Raw genomic sequence first — 14,434 nt, 5'->3', positions numbered from 1 at the left:
AAGCCTGTTCAGCAGCGGCTAACCAGGCTGTGACCTGCGAAGCAGCGCTCCCCCACCGCTCCATGGCGACAGTACAAAAGGGTGCGTGGGAAGCGAGAGGAGGCGTGTGGCTGATGAATCCATGCCAGTGCTGTTCCACTGGCAAAACCCCCTCTCGGGGAAGGGAAGCTGCTGCTGCTGCTGCTGAAGGCTGCAGCTGTGTGCATGCAGTACTTATGCAACCGGGGAAAGGAGGGGGGGGGGTGGTTTTATCACCAACACATGATACCTGTGCTAAGCACCCTCCTTGTCCCTCAGGGCAGTGAACAGAATTAAGCTCCGAGAACAGAATCTGTTAACACGAATGGAGAGAAATAATCAGTTTATTTGCTACCAGGCAACTTGGAGGCACCACAGTTTTCCCACTGCGTTTTTAAGGCCCTGTTGCCATAGTAGGTGGAAGAGTTCAGAACAGTGAGCTGCTGCTCATGGAAGGACCTGGCTCTGAGGAGCCACGGAGCAGAGGTTCAAGAAAGGACACAAAGGCAATTACAGAAGGTGCAGGGAAACGAAGTAACTTTTCTTTTAGCCCAGTGTTTGCAGTTTCTGCTTTGACACCAAGGGAATGAATGCCAAGAAAAGGAATTCCATCTGCCCTCAAAGCAATGTGATTTTAAAAAGATCAGACTGTGCTCTCGATATATGGCGACAGTGTTCGAGAAACCAAGGCCTAGCTCCATGTAAAAACAGTCGTGGATTAGACCTACCTCCTGAATGTCACTACGTCTTTAGGTATCGCTCTTTTGACTCACCTGCTCTGTAGTTTTCTAGTTAATTGCAATGCCTGGCATACTATGGGGCCCTTTTACAGCCCTGGGAAGTCAAAGTTAACAAACTTAGATCTTCCGAGTACTTACACAAGCAGCCCATTTGCAAAAGAATTACACGATGCTACATTTAATTGCAGTTATTCTTACTGACATGCATTCTTACAGACTGTGGTGGCTTCTAGAGCCCAGGATAAAAGCTCTTGTCTATTCAATGCTCATTAAAACGTTGAATCTTTAATAGGAGCAGGATGGGATCATTACTATAGAACGATGTAAAAATGTACAGAGCTTCGATTCTGGGCATATTCCATTTTGTATCACTGGAAGTAAATCTGTTCTGCAAACACAGAATGAATATGCCTTTATATTTGTGCCAACACGCACCCTGGCCTCTCCGTTAGCAGCAGTAAACTGCCACAAACACAGGGGCTTGTAATGTAAGGACAAAAACCTCCTGGGCCTCATTGGTGGGGAACTACATTAACAATTATCAGCTCCCAGTCTGCGTTCTCCTGGCCTGATGCAGTGACATACATTTGCCTTTGTCTTATAGCAAATGATAGGGCACGCTAATAGCTATTTAATAGTTGAGCAATTATTTAAATTCAGGTTAACCCTAATTACATTTCCTATTAAATCCTGGGAGTGATTCCAACACCTCCAATGGAAAGAATCACATGGAGACGCTTACATACAAAGGAGGGTCTCTAAAGCTTTTCTCAGGTGGGTTCCTAGAGAAGAGCCAGGGAAGCTGCGGCTTTTGAGTTCTTGCCTCTTTTCCCAGTAAGCTGAAGCATCAGGATAGAAAACTGTGCTAAAGCAAAGAGACTTAGCTTTGCTGATCCTCTTTGGGCTGATAGCTATTATCTCTCCAATGGTATGGGGAAGCAAACAGACCCAGAGGACCTCTCTGGAATAATCTTTTCACAGGTGAGGGGGATTTGCTCTTCAGACTCCCGTGCTTAGCTCTGTTCAGCAAAGAGGAAACCAGAGCACAGAAGTTGAATCAAATTACCCCTGTGTCCCCCCAAAAGATTAACTAATTCCCTCACAACTTGTGGATTGTAAATCCTGGTTCTTCGTTACCCTCCAGTTAGTTTATTACTGATGGACAGTTACTGAAACACAGGTGGCACATCCCTATAATGTAAGTGAAGGTTTTATTTGGGAAGCCTTGAGGCAGTGAAACCAGAAATGAGGCCATTGTTCGTTCTCACTGTTGGCTGGTTTAATTTAGCTTTAATCTTGTGATTAATTTTAATACTATAAGAAATTAATTATATTTGTGTTCTAATGATCAGTATTAACCTAATTAGTGACCATAAAAATTCCCAAGCAAAGCACTTAATCGCATTAGAATTGAGATTGTAAATATTTTCCTAATGGAAAGCTGCCAGTAAAACGCTGGTGCTCTCAAAGGCTACAGCCACAATAAAACACGCAGCATTTATAACATGACTTCCATCATGAACGTCTTAGTGCTAACTCTGCTACACAAGTTGATGGTGTCTGTAATGTGTCAGAAACGTTTCCATACACCACAAGTAAGCTGTGCAATACTTAAAATGGATGCTCTTAAGCTTCGCTTCACCAGGTACAGCCAAAACCCTTGTCAAGAAGCTCCAATTCCCAGGCAGAAGTGGTGCCCTGTCCTTATCCCCATGGCCACTGAAAACGGTTCTGGAGGCAGGAACAAAGCCTTCCCTCAACCTAACTTGTCCATCCTGTGCATCATTTTCCTGCTGTTAGCGCCTGGGTGTCCACTTCCAGCCCCGCTCCCATTCACCCCTCTCATTTCCCCTCTTCATGTTTTATTTAGGCACAACAAGTAGCTCCGAAAGGAAAACACAAGCCGGAGAAGCCCATTCCATGGGTAGCACAGAGAATGCCTCTGCCAGGGCACAAGACAACTGCTCTTGCAAATAAAAGGAGGATCCCCCCAAAAGCAGCATTGCTTTCTGTCTTCCAGGAGGCATACAGCCTCCTGAGCTATGCACAGGTCTATGGCAAAGAGCCTGCATACACAGTGCCCACACAAAACATCTTAAGCCCACTTCTATTTCGTTGTTAAAAAAGATAGGCCCTGCCATGTTATTCTACACAGCCTGTCTTGTAATTAAATTGCACCAAATAACCAAAAGAATCCCTACAGTTCCCCCAGGATAATGTAGTTATTCACCCCTGAATCTGACCCTCCTTTACACTCTGGTATGAAAGGCTTTCTTTTACATTACTTGTTGCAAGCACGGTCCTGGATTTAAGCCACTTTTTAATACAGGGAACATAGGTGTCAACGTGATCCCCAGAGGCCACTGATCATTCCCAGGGGCTGGGATGATTGCAATTGGAGTATTTATTTAAGATAAAGCCTTTGTATTGAATTAGAAATTGATCTTCCACTTGAGCAGACAGCATTGCTTTATGTACTTATATACAGGTCTCTTTGGAAAGCTCTTTTGTCTGTGTGCTGCTCAGAGTGATTGAGTCTTCCCCAGACACGTGGAAATAAGACTTGGAAATGGAATTCCCAGCTTTTGTGGGGCTTGGGGTGAAAGGTACCAATTCTCTTGTCACCTCTTGGCTAAACACTTTAGCTCAGTTACCAACCGTATGCAAAGGGTGCCAGAAATGTATTGAGTCACTATTATACCTTATCAATTACGTACTGCCTCCAAACACCATGCAGCTCATGAGGTCTAAAACACAAACCAGAAAACCAGAGGATGCGTTCCTGCAGAGCTGCATCATATCCTTTATGCACAAGATAAGGATTTTTCGCTCTAAATTCCTCTCTTTCCTTGCAACTTTCCCCCCTTTTATCTTATCCTGGAGTTCTTAATCCAAGTTACGTATTAAAAGCAGAGAGAGAACTGATCAATAAAAGAATTGGTGGAGGGGAGATCCTGAGGAGATCCTGCTGGCTCCAATAAACTGCTGGTTTATCCTATGAAAGAACCGGTGACTAAAGACACTTAGTTTCCTGTTTCTTTACATCTATATCAGCATTTGTGCCTGAGCTCTCCTCCCAGGTAATAAAACCACCAGTGTTACTGAAGGTGTTTGTATATGTGGAGGCATTAATGGATGGCTGTGCTCCAGCACATGCCATGGGCTGTTTATTATGCTGTCTTTCACTCCAGTACCTTGTGACAGCTTATCATTGAGGATAACATTAATGACAGAACGTTCCCAGGCTGAAAAGATCCTCAGTAAATACTTTGCAGAGAGCAAAACATAAACAAGTCTTAACATAATAACCCAGTATTGATTTGGGGGAACAATTGTCTTAAAAACCTGGATCAGTTTGCAATATCCCAAAGTATCCTGCAAATATACCGAATTCCAAAGACTTGTATCACACTAACCTGTCCATACATGGAGGTTTTTTCCGTCACCTTTAGGTGCTAACGGTTGAAATCCATGCTCTTGGAATCAGCCCACTCTGAGATGGGAAGCCTGGTTGTTTTCAAACATGCAGAACACAGGAAGCTGCAGGTGTTCTGGAGGGGATGCGTTCATGCAGGAGCCGTGTTTGCTCTTCTGGCTGTTTGAAAATCAAGAGGATTGGTCATTAACAATTGTTATAACTCATTACCATGATGAGAACTAAACCAAGGCCAACTTGTTTGATCGATGGGGATTTATTAACTGAAAGCTTTTACTGCTATCTATCTACTTCATTTTGAAGCTGCTGCCATGAAATAAGTACAGTATATGATTGACCTACAATTTCACTTCACATGGTGCCAAGCCCTAAAACCTCAGTGGGTCTCCTTCAACCACATTCTGCAAGTACAAACAGCAGTTTGGCACCAGCACAGCGTTTGTATCAAGCTCAAACGCACAGGGTCTAAAAACCCCACATGAATCCTCAGACCCCTGTAGGAAAAGGGTTTCATGTTTGCAGACAATAAATGTACAACACTGAGTAGGACTGCATTGATGGTATCACTAATAATCTCATAACATTACACCTCAATTTATATATCCAAACACTTTTAAACTCAATTTATACGTCCAGAACTGGATGTGTAGCACATGAGCAATTAAATGCACAAACAGAAAAACGGGAGCTCTAAAGGCTTGAAAGAGCAATGCAAACCCCAAGTACAACTGTGACGAGGGACCTGACCTGCTGCTGGCTTTCTTCAAGCGAGTTTTCCAGAGGGACACAGGGTTAATGCAATAAGTCCAGTACAGCCTCAAAGGACAGTGTCCTTCCTCTGGGCATCAGTGACCTCCTCTGAGAGACTGAAATAAACCTCTCCTTGCTAACAGAACACAAAATTGAGCAGAAACGTGCAAAGGAAGCCTTGTGTTCCCCTGCTGGCAGAGAGGAAGGGAGTGGAGACACGCTCAGGGACACAGCTGGGACATTCTGGGGCCCCACCAAACCAACCACTTGCTTTCCTTTTCAAGGCCATTTGCAGTGAGAGTAACTTAGAACCTCTCTGAATTATTCAGGCAGTCTAGACCTGCACACTGCTGGCAAACAGCTAGGGAGAGTTAGATTTATGCTTGCAAGCTTCCCATAGCTATCCGGTGGGGTGTCCAGCAGGATGGGAGCACCAGCACATTCAAACTGCTCCTCTTGTCATGAAACCCATGGGCAAGTTCAGAGAGGAAGCTGAATATTTCCCTGCATAGCAAGAGTTCTGTGCTGCACAAATTACAGCACCAGGAAGTTTTCTATTTCTAACTGGAAAAATTGAGTACTTGCCAACGCCAAAGGAAGGCAAGAAGTTGAAGATGGGGTTTGGATGTTTTTGTGCTTTCCTGCAGAGAGAAAAAGCAGCTTTTCAAATTCATTCCACCACCACTTGGAACCAACCCAAACAAATATAATGGGGTATGTATAAATTCACCTTTGAGTCAGCGTCTCGTGTTTCAGCGCTTCTAGTCACAGCATCTTGCAGAGCAGTACATCAGCCATATGCTTCCTGCACATCTTTTACCTTCTCAGTAAACCAGAAGATGGATGCTAAAATCCAGAATGCAACCTTAAACATTCTCTTGGGGCTTTTAGCAGGTTTTATTGGCACTGCTGGTAGAGCTGGTAGCAACCTCTGCTTCAGAATTCAAATAGCTAATGGAAAGAAGAAAAGAGGTTATGAAACAAGGAACTCTTGCAGTGGCTGAACAGGAGTTTTGTAAACTAATAGGGAAAAACAAACTATATGCAGATACAATAAAGGAGAATAAACTCTTTTTCACTATAATTGGTGTGAAGCATGAGAAAGAGGCATCAAAGCCTTAAAAAGATGCTTTTGTTGTAAGGCAAATGGGTGAGCTCGGGTAGGGGGTGGTTTATGGGTTATTTGAATCAGGATTTTTGCCACTGGGAAATAAATCTCAAGATCAGGTTTCCAATCAAACAGACTTACTTGATTAGTAGTTAGAAGGAAATGGAGACCAGACAGAAATCACTATGGATGTATCAGTGATGGTCTCTTTGTGAGCTTTTTAATCAATCTCATCCTTTGGTTCTTTCCTCAGATTAAAACCTTCAGGTGCAGGAGCATAACCGACAAGGTTTACTGAATGACACGTGGTGCATGACCAAACCCCCTCTGTGCCACTGCTATTTTACCTATGTGGACTACGATCCACACGTCAATAACATACAATAACTGCATTATTGCATGTCTCAGGGGGCTCTCAAACCAAGTGCTGATGTTCAGTCCTAACCCACTCTCACATCCCACTAATGTGATGATCCCTCACTTTTGTTGTAAGAACGTAGTTAAGTGATGAAGCAAAATGAAGAGAATGAGATCACAGAGTCTCTCTCAGTTAGGGTTTTGATGCAAACTGCAATGAGCATCCCCAGCTGCAGTAGCATGCTTATCATGCCACTGCTCCCACTGGCTTTCAACTGAATTTGAGTATCCACAGCCCTCCCAGACCTTCAGATTCACAGCTTAATGCCATAAACGTACTTTTCCAACTGTACTCTTACAAATCATCTGCTTTTTACTCACAGCTTGTCCTCTTCACTACCTGCATCTAAGCACCCTGGTATGAACCTGATAGTTTCTCTTAATGTTTTCTAGCTAGTGACTGCTTTATACCTGGCACTTTCAAGCCTTCCAGAGGTGAAGAAGGAAGAAGAATTTGCTGTATTTTCAAACAACCCCTCTGATGACAGCTGTAGATGTTAGTAACTAGATGAAAAGGTGTATCTGTTCTTGCTGAGGATTCTGAATGCAATTTGACTTCTTCCTTCCATTACGATAAGGAGAAAATGAATCCTGTAGCTCAACCGGTCCAGTTCTGAAATCACAGAATCATAGAACAATTTAGGTTGAAATGGGCCTTAAGATCATCCAGTTCCAACCCCCTGCCATGGGCAGGGACACCTCACACTAGAGCAGCTTGCTCCAAGCCCCTGTGTCCAACCTGGCCTTGAGCACTGCCAGGGATGGGGCAGCCACAGCTTCTCTGGGCACCCTGTGCCAGCGCCTCAGCACCTTTAGACAGATGCAGTAGTGAGAACATGCATCCTCTCAAGCTGCTCCAGAAGCATCACTGCTCCTCCTTCCCAGCATCAGCCACCTTAGCAGTGGCCAGGAGCTGCCTCCCCCTGTCAATTTTGCCATGACTGCTCCCAAACATAAACTTCCAATCCTCACCCTCAGCAGTGCCAGCAGCAGGGAAGCATTCATTTCATACCGAAACAAGAGAATGGGATTTACCAGCTTTGTGGGACTCCTCCTGGACATTGTAAGACACTAGAACGGCAGCACTGGGAACATCCAGAAGACTGCTCTGGAGAGAGCACTAACACAGAGCAGCAGATAACTTCTTTCATGTCTTTCCTTTGCATTCCTAGTGAGGTACAACACATCTGAAGCCTCAGACACTGAGCCTGCAAGGTACCATGGCAACTTCTCCCCTGCACCCTGGCCTGTGCTTACATAGCAGCCAACGCGCTCTTTTGAATCAGCAGCGATGCTTTACAGGATAATGATTTCTAAGTGGGACAAGTTCTCTTGTTTTTATTCACAGAAAGTCCCCTAAACCCCAGAAGAGATAACAGGATTTTGAGAGGAGGATGAGTAACCCGATGGGTTGTATTTGGTTAGTAAACAATGATCTCCTTGCTGAGAGAAGCATGTTTTCTCTGTTTCTCCCTCGGTTGACAGCAAACTGCCTGGAATTGTTATTGCAACACACAGAGCAGGGGGACAGGAAGCAGTGGAATTGATAGGAGGAACTGATTACATCGCTGGTGGCCACATGAACAAGCTGTGAAGGCAAAGAGCTACTCAGATGGCCAGAGTGACTGAAAACCAGCCTGCAGTCCTGCTAGTCCTCATTGCCCTGGCTTCCTGACATCATCTGTTTTGGTCTCAACCCTGACGTGTGCCATGCAGTAAGCAATAACTGCTTGAGCAGATGCCACACTGGCTACAAGGGGTTGCCTGGCAACTTCAATTCTGTTAGCAAAATTTCATTTCCTTTCTATTATGACTTTTATTCCAGAACATGCCAGGCCGAGAGGATTGAATTCCCGTTCGAACTTCCCTTTGGAGTGAACATAAAAGCAACCAGAAGAAAGAAAGGAAGGAGGGAGGTGTAATCCAGCCCCATATTTTGACCTAGCTTTAAGTTACAGTGAAGCAATAGAATGTCACAGTATGCTAATTATTTAATCAACCCACATCTCCTCGGCTGTTCATGTATTATTCTGACTATCAAGCGAGCACCATCTGCCCTCACAGAAATATGTTCCTCTAACATACAGAATCTTTAGCTGGCAAGGAACCAGCACCACGTTCACACTCCAAAGTCATGAACCCCAGAAAGCACGAGGAGCTGTGAGATGTCCAAAACATCCCTGCCTCTCCCTCGGCCTTCCTCTGGGGAAACAGATGATTTCCATTTCCTTTTCCAATACTGAAATAGGTTCATTAATGGCTCTGAATGCAAATAGGAAGCTTTGGAATCCAGCGTTCCTTGTAACGAAACGTTTCTGTCACCTGGGGGAGCGTGGGAAGCAGCAGCAGGGGGACTGAGGCAGCTCCGGTTCCTTATCCCCAAAAGGATTTGGAAAGGTTGTTTGGGAAGTATAGGTTATAGGGGGATGTTTACCTCAAACAGACAAAACGAAGCATAAACCCTCCTCACTCGCAGGAGAGACTGAAAAGTCCTTGATTTAGACCAGGCAGCACTTAGCAACAACTAAACCATCAGTGAATTCTCAGTGTTATTCTCAGACTAGAGCCAAAACCACAGCAGTGCACCAGCTACTGGGCAGAAAACTATCCCAGCCAAAGCCAGGCCAATGGACATCTGTGAAACTTCATCTTAAATTGCTCAAGTTGGGAGTGCAGCATCTTCACCATTTCCTAATCAAGCACTGCGGGTTAAGGAACCCCAACCAGCTCTCCAAACAGGTACAAGGACTGCATGTGCAATAGAAGTACCAAATGCAGATGCAGCCACGCTGTCTTCGGGTGCTATTTAGAAACAGCTTTTAGAAACTCAATATCTGTAAGGTAATATATGTGTTAGCAGGCTAGCAACTAGATGTTGAGTTGCTCCTTCATGCCCTCCTGTCTCACAGCCTGGCACGGAGCACCTCAGTCCACACTTCACCCGCCAGAACAGCCAACAGCTTAGAGCAATGTCCCCTGTACCACTGAAGAGCTGTCAACAGGGCATGGATTGATCCACTCACCAGAACCAGAGAATCCCAGACTGGTTTGGGTTAAAAAGGACCTTAAAGCTCCTCCAGTCCCAACCCCTGCCACGGGCAGGGACACCTTCCACTGGAGCAGTTTGCTCCAAGCCCCCGTGTCCAACCTGGCCTTGAGCACTGCCAGGGATGGGGCAGCCACAGCTTCTCTGGGCACCCTGTGCCAGTGCCTCAGCACCCTCACAGGGAAGAGCTTCTGCCTTAGATCTAACCTGAACTTGCCCTGTTTCAGTCTGAACCCATCACCCCTTGTCCTATGGCTGCAGTCCCTGATGAAGAGTCCCTCTCCAGCATCCTTGTAGCCCCCTTCAGACACTGGAAGCTGCTCTGAGGTCTCCACGCAGCTTCTCTTCTCCAGGCTGAACAGCCCCAATGTTCTCAGCCTGTCTCCATATGGGAGAATGAAAACACTGGGCCCCAGCGTCTCTGTTGTCCATATCCTGGATTCCTTGGAGCAGGACCAGGGATTTCCAGTGAGACTGGAATTTAGCCCAGTGTGCCACAATCCCATAAAACACAACTGTCTATTGGTTAAACAATGCCAAGCTCATCTCAGCCAGATGCCTGTTTACTGACTACTGAGAGGGGAAAAAAAAGGCTCTCAGATGCTATTGCTTGGGTTTGCAGGATGTAGGACATATTAATTACGAACAAATTAAATGAGCACAAAGCAGAGCTGAGCCATGGTACTTGGTTTGGCTGCAATTCTCAGCATATGAAGGGAAATGACAGCACAGGCCTTGATGAACATAAATTCTGCATTCAGAATAAATCATTCTGTTATGTCTATTCGCTTAAGGTACTTGTTCGCTTTCTTCTGCTATATGGGATAATGGGGCATAAAATGGGCTACATTATTGCCCATTTAGCACAAACACTTTCTACAGGAAAGGAAGAATCCTGGTTCACTTGGCCAACAAACAGCTGTTCTGCTAGAAGTGCCTGTTCTTTACTAGAGACAGGGAAGTCCAATGACATGAGGTGGTATTCCCTTGGGAAACACCGATGAGGCAACCCCACAGGTCAGTGGCTTGATGAGCACCTAAGAGTGGCCTTCCCTGGGACTCAACCTCACCTCCCTGGGCAACTGGTTCCTGTGCCTTCATACCCTCTCCATTCAAATATTCCTGCTGGTTTTGAACCTTCATTTCCTCATTGTGGACCCTGTCCCCCTAAAGAGCAGGTGTTCCTGCTCTCTGCAGCAAGGTTTCCCCTTTCAGTGCCCTCTCTTGTTCCCCAGGCTCCTCTGGACTGACTGTCCCACAGCTGCTCTGAATGCAGTGTCCCACATTAGATGGATACTCCAGGCCAGACAAGGTCTGATGGTTTGCAGTAGGTGGGATGGATTACTTCAAAAGTCCTGAGGATTACACTCCTAGGAAGGTAAAGAACTCTGAATTCTTTCTCCTTTTATCAGTATCATCACGCTGTGGACTCCTGTTTAATCCGGGCTCCACAATACCACCGTGATGTGGCTTTGCAGATCTTGTTTGTTAAGCAGCATATTTTACTGCTTTATAGTACGCATTTGATTATTCCAGGACCAAGAGCTTGATCTTCTTCTAGTCAAACTCCTTTGTTTTTTCTACCTGCTGGGCCATTTTTCCTATTTGTTGACAACATCTTTAATTCAAATCCTGCCCTTTAAAGACCCTGAAGCTGCTTCTCCTTTGCATATGTGAAAAGCAGAGGCCTTTGTCCAGCAGTTGCTAACAAACCCTCCTAAAGACCATTCGAAAACCCTCACCAGAGCCCGTTTCAAGGCAGACCATCTCTTAAACTCCTCAGCTTAAGAAGGCAGCATTGACAGATGAACAGATCAAGGGAAGAGCGGGGAACTCAAACCCTGAGCGCCTCCCTCTCCCAAGAGCATGTGAGAAGCGAGGTGTTCAGTGCAGCCGTTTCCCTGCTCCCAAGATGCTGACCAGAGGCCAGGACACAGAGCCTGAGACACAGGAGAACGTGAAAGGAAGAGACTGATTTAAAGATGGTGGAAATAGGGAGGAACCTCGCAGCCCCCCCTTTCTTGACCTTTCCTTAGTGACAGCAAGATGCTTCTCTCCCAGCAAAGCTGCTCTTGACAGGCGGATGTCAGCTGGAGGAGCAGATGGCTCCGTGGCTCATCCCGAGCTCTTCCTCAGCCAAGCAGCACAAATTGCATCAATTGCCTCGCAGCATGAGCAGGATCCACACTTGACAGGTCCACTGGGAGCGTGCCCATGTGCTGGGATGGGGGGGAGCACAAGGAGATGCCCAGGCCAAGCACTCTGCCGGCAGCAGAACATCCCCAAGAGCTGATGCAGATTCTGACTTTCACCTCGCCATTGAGGTGGTTTCCTCACTTCCTGAAGTATAACACAGGCAGTGCTCAAGGCCAGGTTGGACACAGGAGCTTGGAGCAAGCTGCCCTCGTGGAAGGTGTCCCTGCCTGTGGCAGGGGTTGGAGCTGGAGGAGCTGTAAGGTCCCTTCCAACCTAAACCAGGCTGGGACTCTATGATAACTTCTTAACGGATGAGACCTGGATTACTGCATGAGAACGGATGCAGTAAGATGCCCACTCACCATGGGAGGAGCAAGATACCATTACTGACCACCTCCTCCCTGTCCACACTGAGACTAGGAACACCATCAATGCACCAGAGGCACCTCTGCTGTCTACCCCTTCCTGTGGCAGGGGTAGCTTACACACCACCATATAAGAGAAAGCGGGTACCCCAGAGCTTCCCAGTTGCAGTAGCTGGGGAGGGAAACCACACAGAGAGACTGAATATATGCCTTCAATGAGCCCTTCTACCCAAGAACTCAAAAAGTTGATGGAGCTAACGACGTTGAAGCAAGTTACCCCAAATATGTCACTGTTCTGTTGCTATGAGCTGGCAGCCTTGTTCATGTTTCATTTATATATGTGCACAAGCATCTGAAGGATTCATGCAGAAGGTGAGTTGAGACAAAAACCTCTTCTTGGGGTCTGAGTGCTCTAAACTTTGCCTGATAAAGTGATCTATTGGATGCTCCATACCCTGTTGAAAAGTCCTGGCACCTCCTCACCCCTTGCAAATGGAAGGTGGGAGCATTCTGCTCACTGAAGACCAAAAATCAGCAAATTACCAGGTAAGGCCAGGAGTTTAAGGATACAGCTTTCCAGATACTGTGACCACCAATGCTGCTCTGATAACTACTGAATGGGTTTCCCATGTGTCAAGAACCTTTGTAAAATACAATACTGGGAAAACACTCAGTCTCCTACAGGCTGTTGAGATTCCTGATGCTCTTCCCTTCTCTGCCTTAGCAGACTGATCTCATCTCACTCCATCCTCCTGTCAGGCAGCAGTAGAGAGCGATAAGGTCCCCTCTGAGCCTTCCTTCATCACTCACCTCAGGTCTCACATGCTCCTAGAGAGAGGCCTTTCACTGGTTTCCTCTCTTAAGCAGAAGTCAGCAGCAGGGAGAAGATACCTGATTGTGTCTGGCAGAAAAAGCAGCATTTCAGGGCTCTGCTTGTGTGAAAGCTACTTCATGCCATTTGCCTCTCACACATCTGCTTCACTCATACTGTCTTACTCTGCTTTTGCCCCACCATGCTGACCCAGCCCCAGAAGAGCTGCACAGCCAGATGTGCTCCCAGTGCTTTCCCACCTCCTTTTCCAAAGGAGTGCTAATTACGTGATGAGGCTGATGCAGAGGGGGAAGTGCCCGCACCAACACGCAGGAATATTGGAGAGGGAAATGTAAGAGTTTGTGCTATAAAGACGGTCAGAGGAGATGGCACTGAAGTTACTTAGAGCCTTTGGCTCCGATGAGGTGCTATAATCCTTCCAGCCACACCAAACACTAACTTTAGAAGCCCCCAGTGAAGGAACTTCTCAAAGACCCTGTGGAAGTCCAAATAAATTGTATTAACTGGTTCCCATTTATCCATTTGATGATTATGCTCACAACTTAGTACAAAACTGATTCACCTTTTCCTGCTTTGATTAAAACAAGTATGCATTATTAAATCTAAATATTCATTCTTTACTATTAGTTAAATGCCAACGAGGGCTTTTCAAACCTGGCACCTAGAAGCATATACCATAGAGATTGCTGCTCCTTAGCTAGTAGTAACAAGGCACTGCCAATGGTTTTTTAGTTACGGCCCCTGCCACCAGACTCCCCTATTGTCAGAGCATAAAGGAAGGGCTGATCAGAGACCTTGCTAAACCTGGCGTCATTATGCTTCAACCACTCCACAGTTACCATCCTATTTTTGTCCTGTGCCTTGTTATTTCTCCATATCTCACCTTGATCTTGCTCATGTCCTTTACTGCATCTCTTGCACATAATGAAATGTTTATCTCTTGAGTACCACTCAATGCTGTGGCCATTCAGCATCTCAGCTAAGTGGTTCCCATGACCAGCTCGTGCCTGTGAGCTGTTTATGCATCCCAGAGCTGGTGGTCTCAGCCCAACTCACAGTACAGCCGGTACAACAAGCAATCCCCCAAGCACAGCTGAAGCTAATGCTTAATTAAAGTGTAACCAGCCCTGTGCTAATTAATTACCCTTTACTGTCAGGCTCAGCATGGAACATGAAATTTAAAGCCACAGGGACTGCACTATGTCTTGGATCTAGTGTGGGCAGAAGCATCCTGTTGACCAGGACAAGAGCTGGCTACAGTAATACACGCTGTAAACTCCATGCAGTGTTTTGCAGTCAGGCTTTGTCCTGGGCTGCTGCATGGCACAACTCAGCCAGTGTGGGTGCCTGTCTGTGTACCAGCAGCACCTTCACGTTCTCTATGGGATCAGTGGTCACCCAGCATCCCTCGGAGGATGTTCTCGCCCCTCTCCCTTTTGCACAGACTCTCTGTACACGCACACAGGCTTTTGTGGATGGGTTTCTGATGCCCCTACCCCTGCAAAGCAAACTGCCTCATCAGACAC

General features: G+C 46.1%; 1 long non-coding RNA gene across 2 annotated transcripts; it reads right to left on the bottom strand.

The window, feature by feature from the left end:
- Nucleotides 1-4,267: 4,267 nt before the first annotated feature.
- LOC133209624 (uncharacterized) lies at nt 4,268-14,230 on the bottom strand. 2 transcript variants are annotated; one of them, XR_009724704.1, is made up of 3 exons: nt 12,887-13,277; nt 5,675-5,850; nt 4,268-4,353 (listed from the first exon to the last, which is right to left on the bottom strand). It is a non-coding gene; the product is annotated as an uncharacterized LOC133209624 (long non-coding RNA). The 2 variants fall into 2 exon arrangements; XR_009724702.1 differs by lacking the exon at nt 4,268-4,353 and adding an exon at nt 13,792-14,230 and having other exon boundaries at nt 4,919-5,850; nt 12,887-12,977.
- Nucleotides 14,231-14,434: the final 204 nt, after the last annotated feature.

The sequence above is a fragment of the Neopsephotus bourkii genome, unplaced genomic scaffold (assembly GCF_033783945.1).
Source record: "Neopsephotus bourkii isolate Nb327-2 ecotype Australia unplaced genomic scaffold, CSIRO-AGI_Nbou_v1 NB_354, whole genome shotgun sequence".
Lineage (NCBI taxonomy): Eukaryota > Metazoa > Chordata > Aves > Psittaciformes > Psittacidae > Neopsephotus > Neopsephotus bourkii.
Note: the sequence above shows the minus strand (reverse complement) of the source record. Positions and strands in the feature narration are given on the sequence as shown.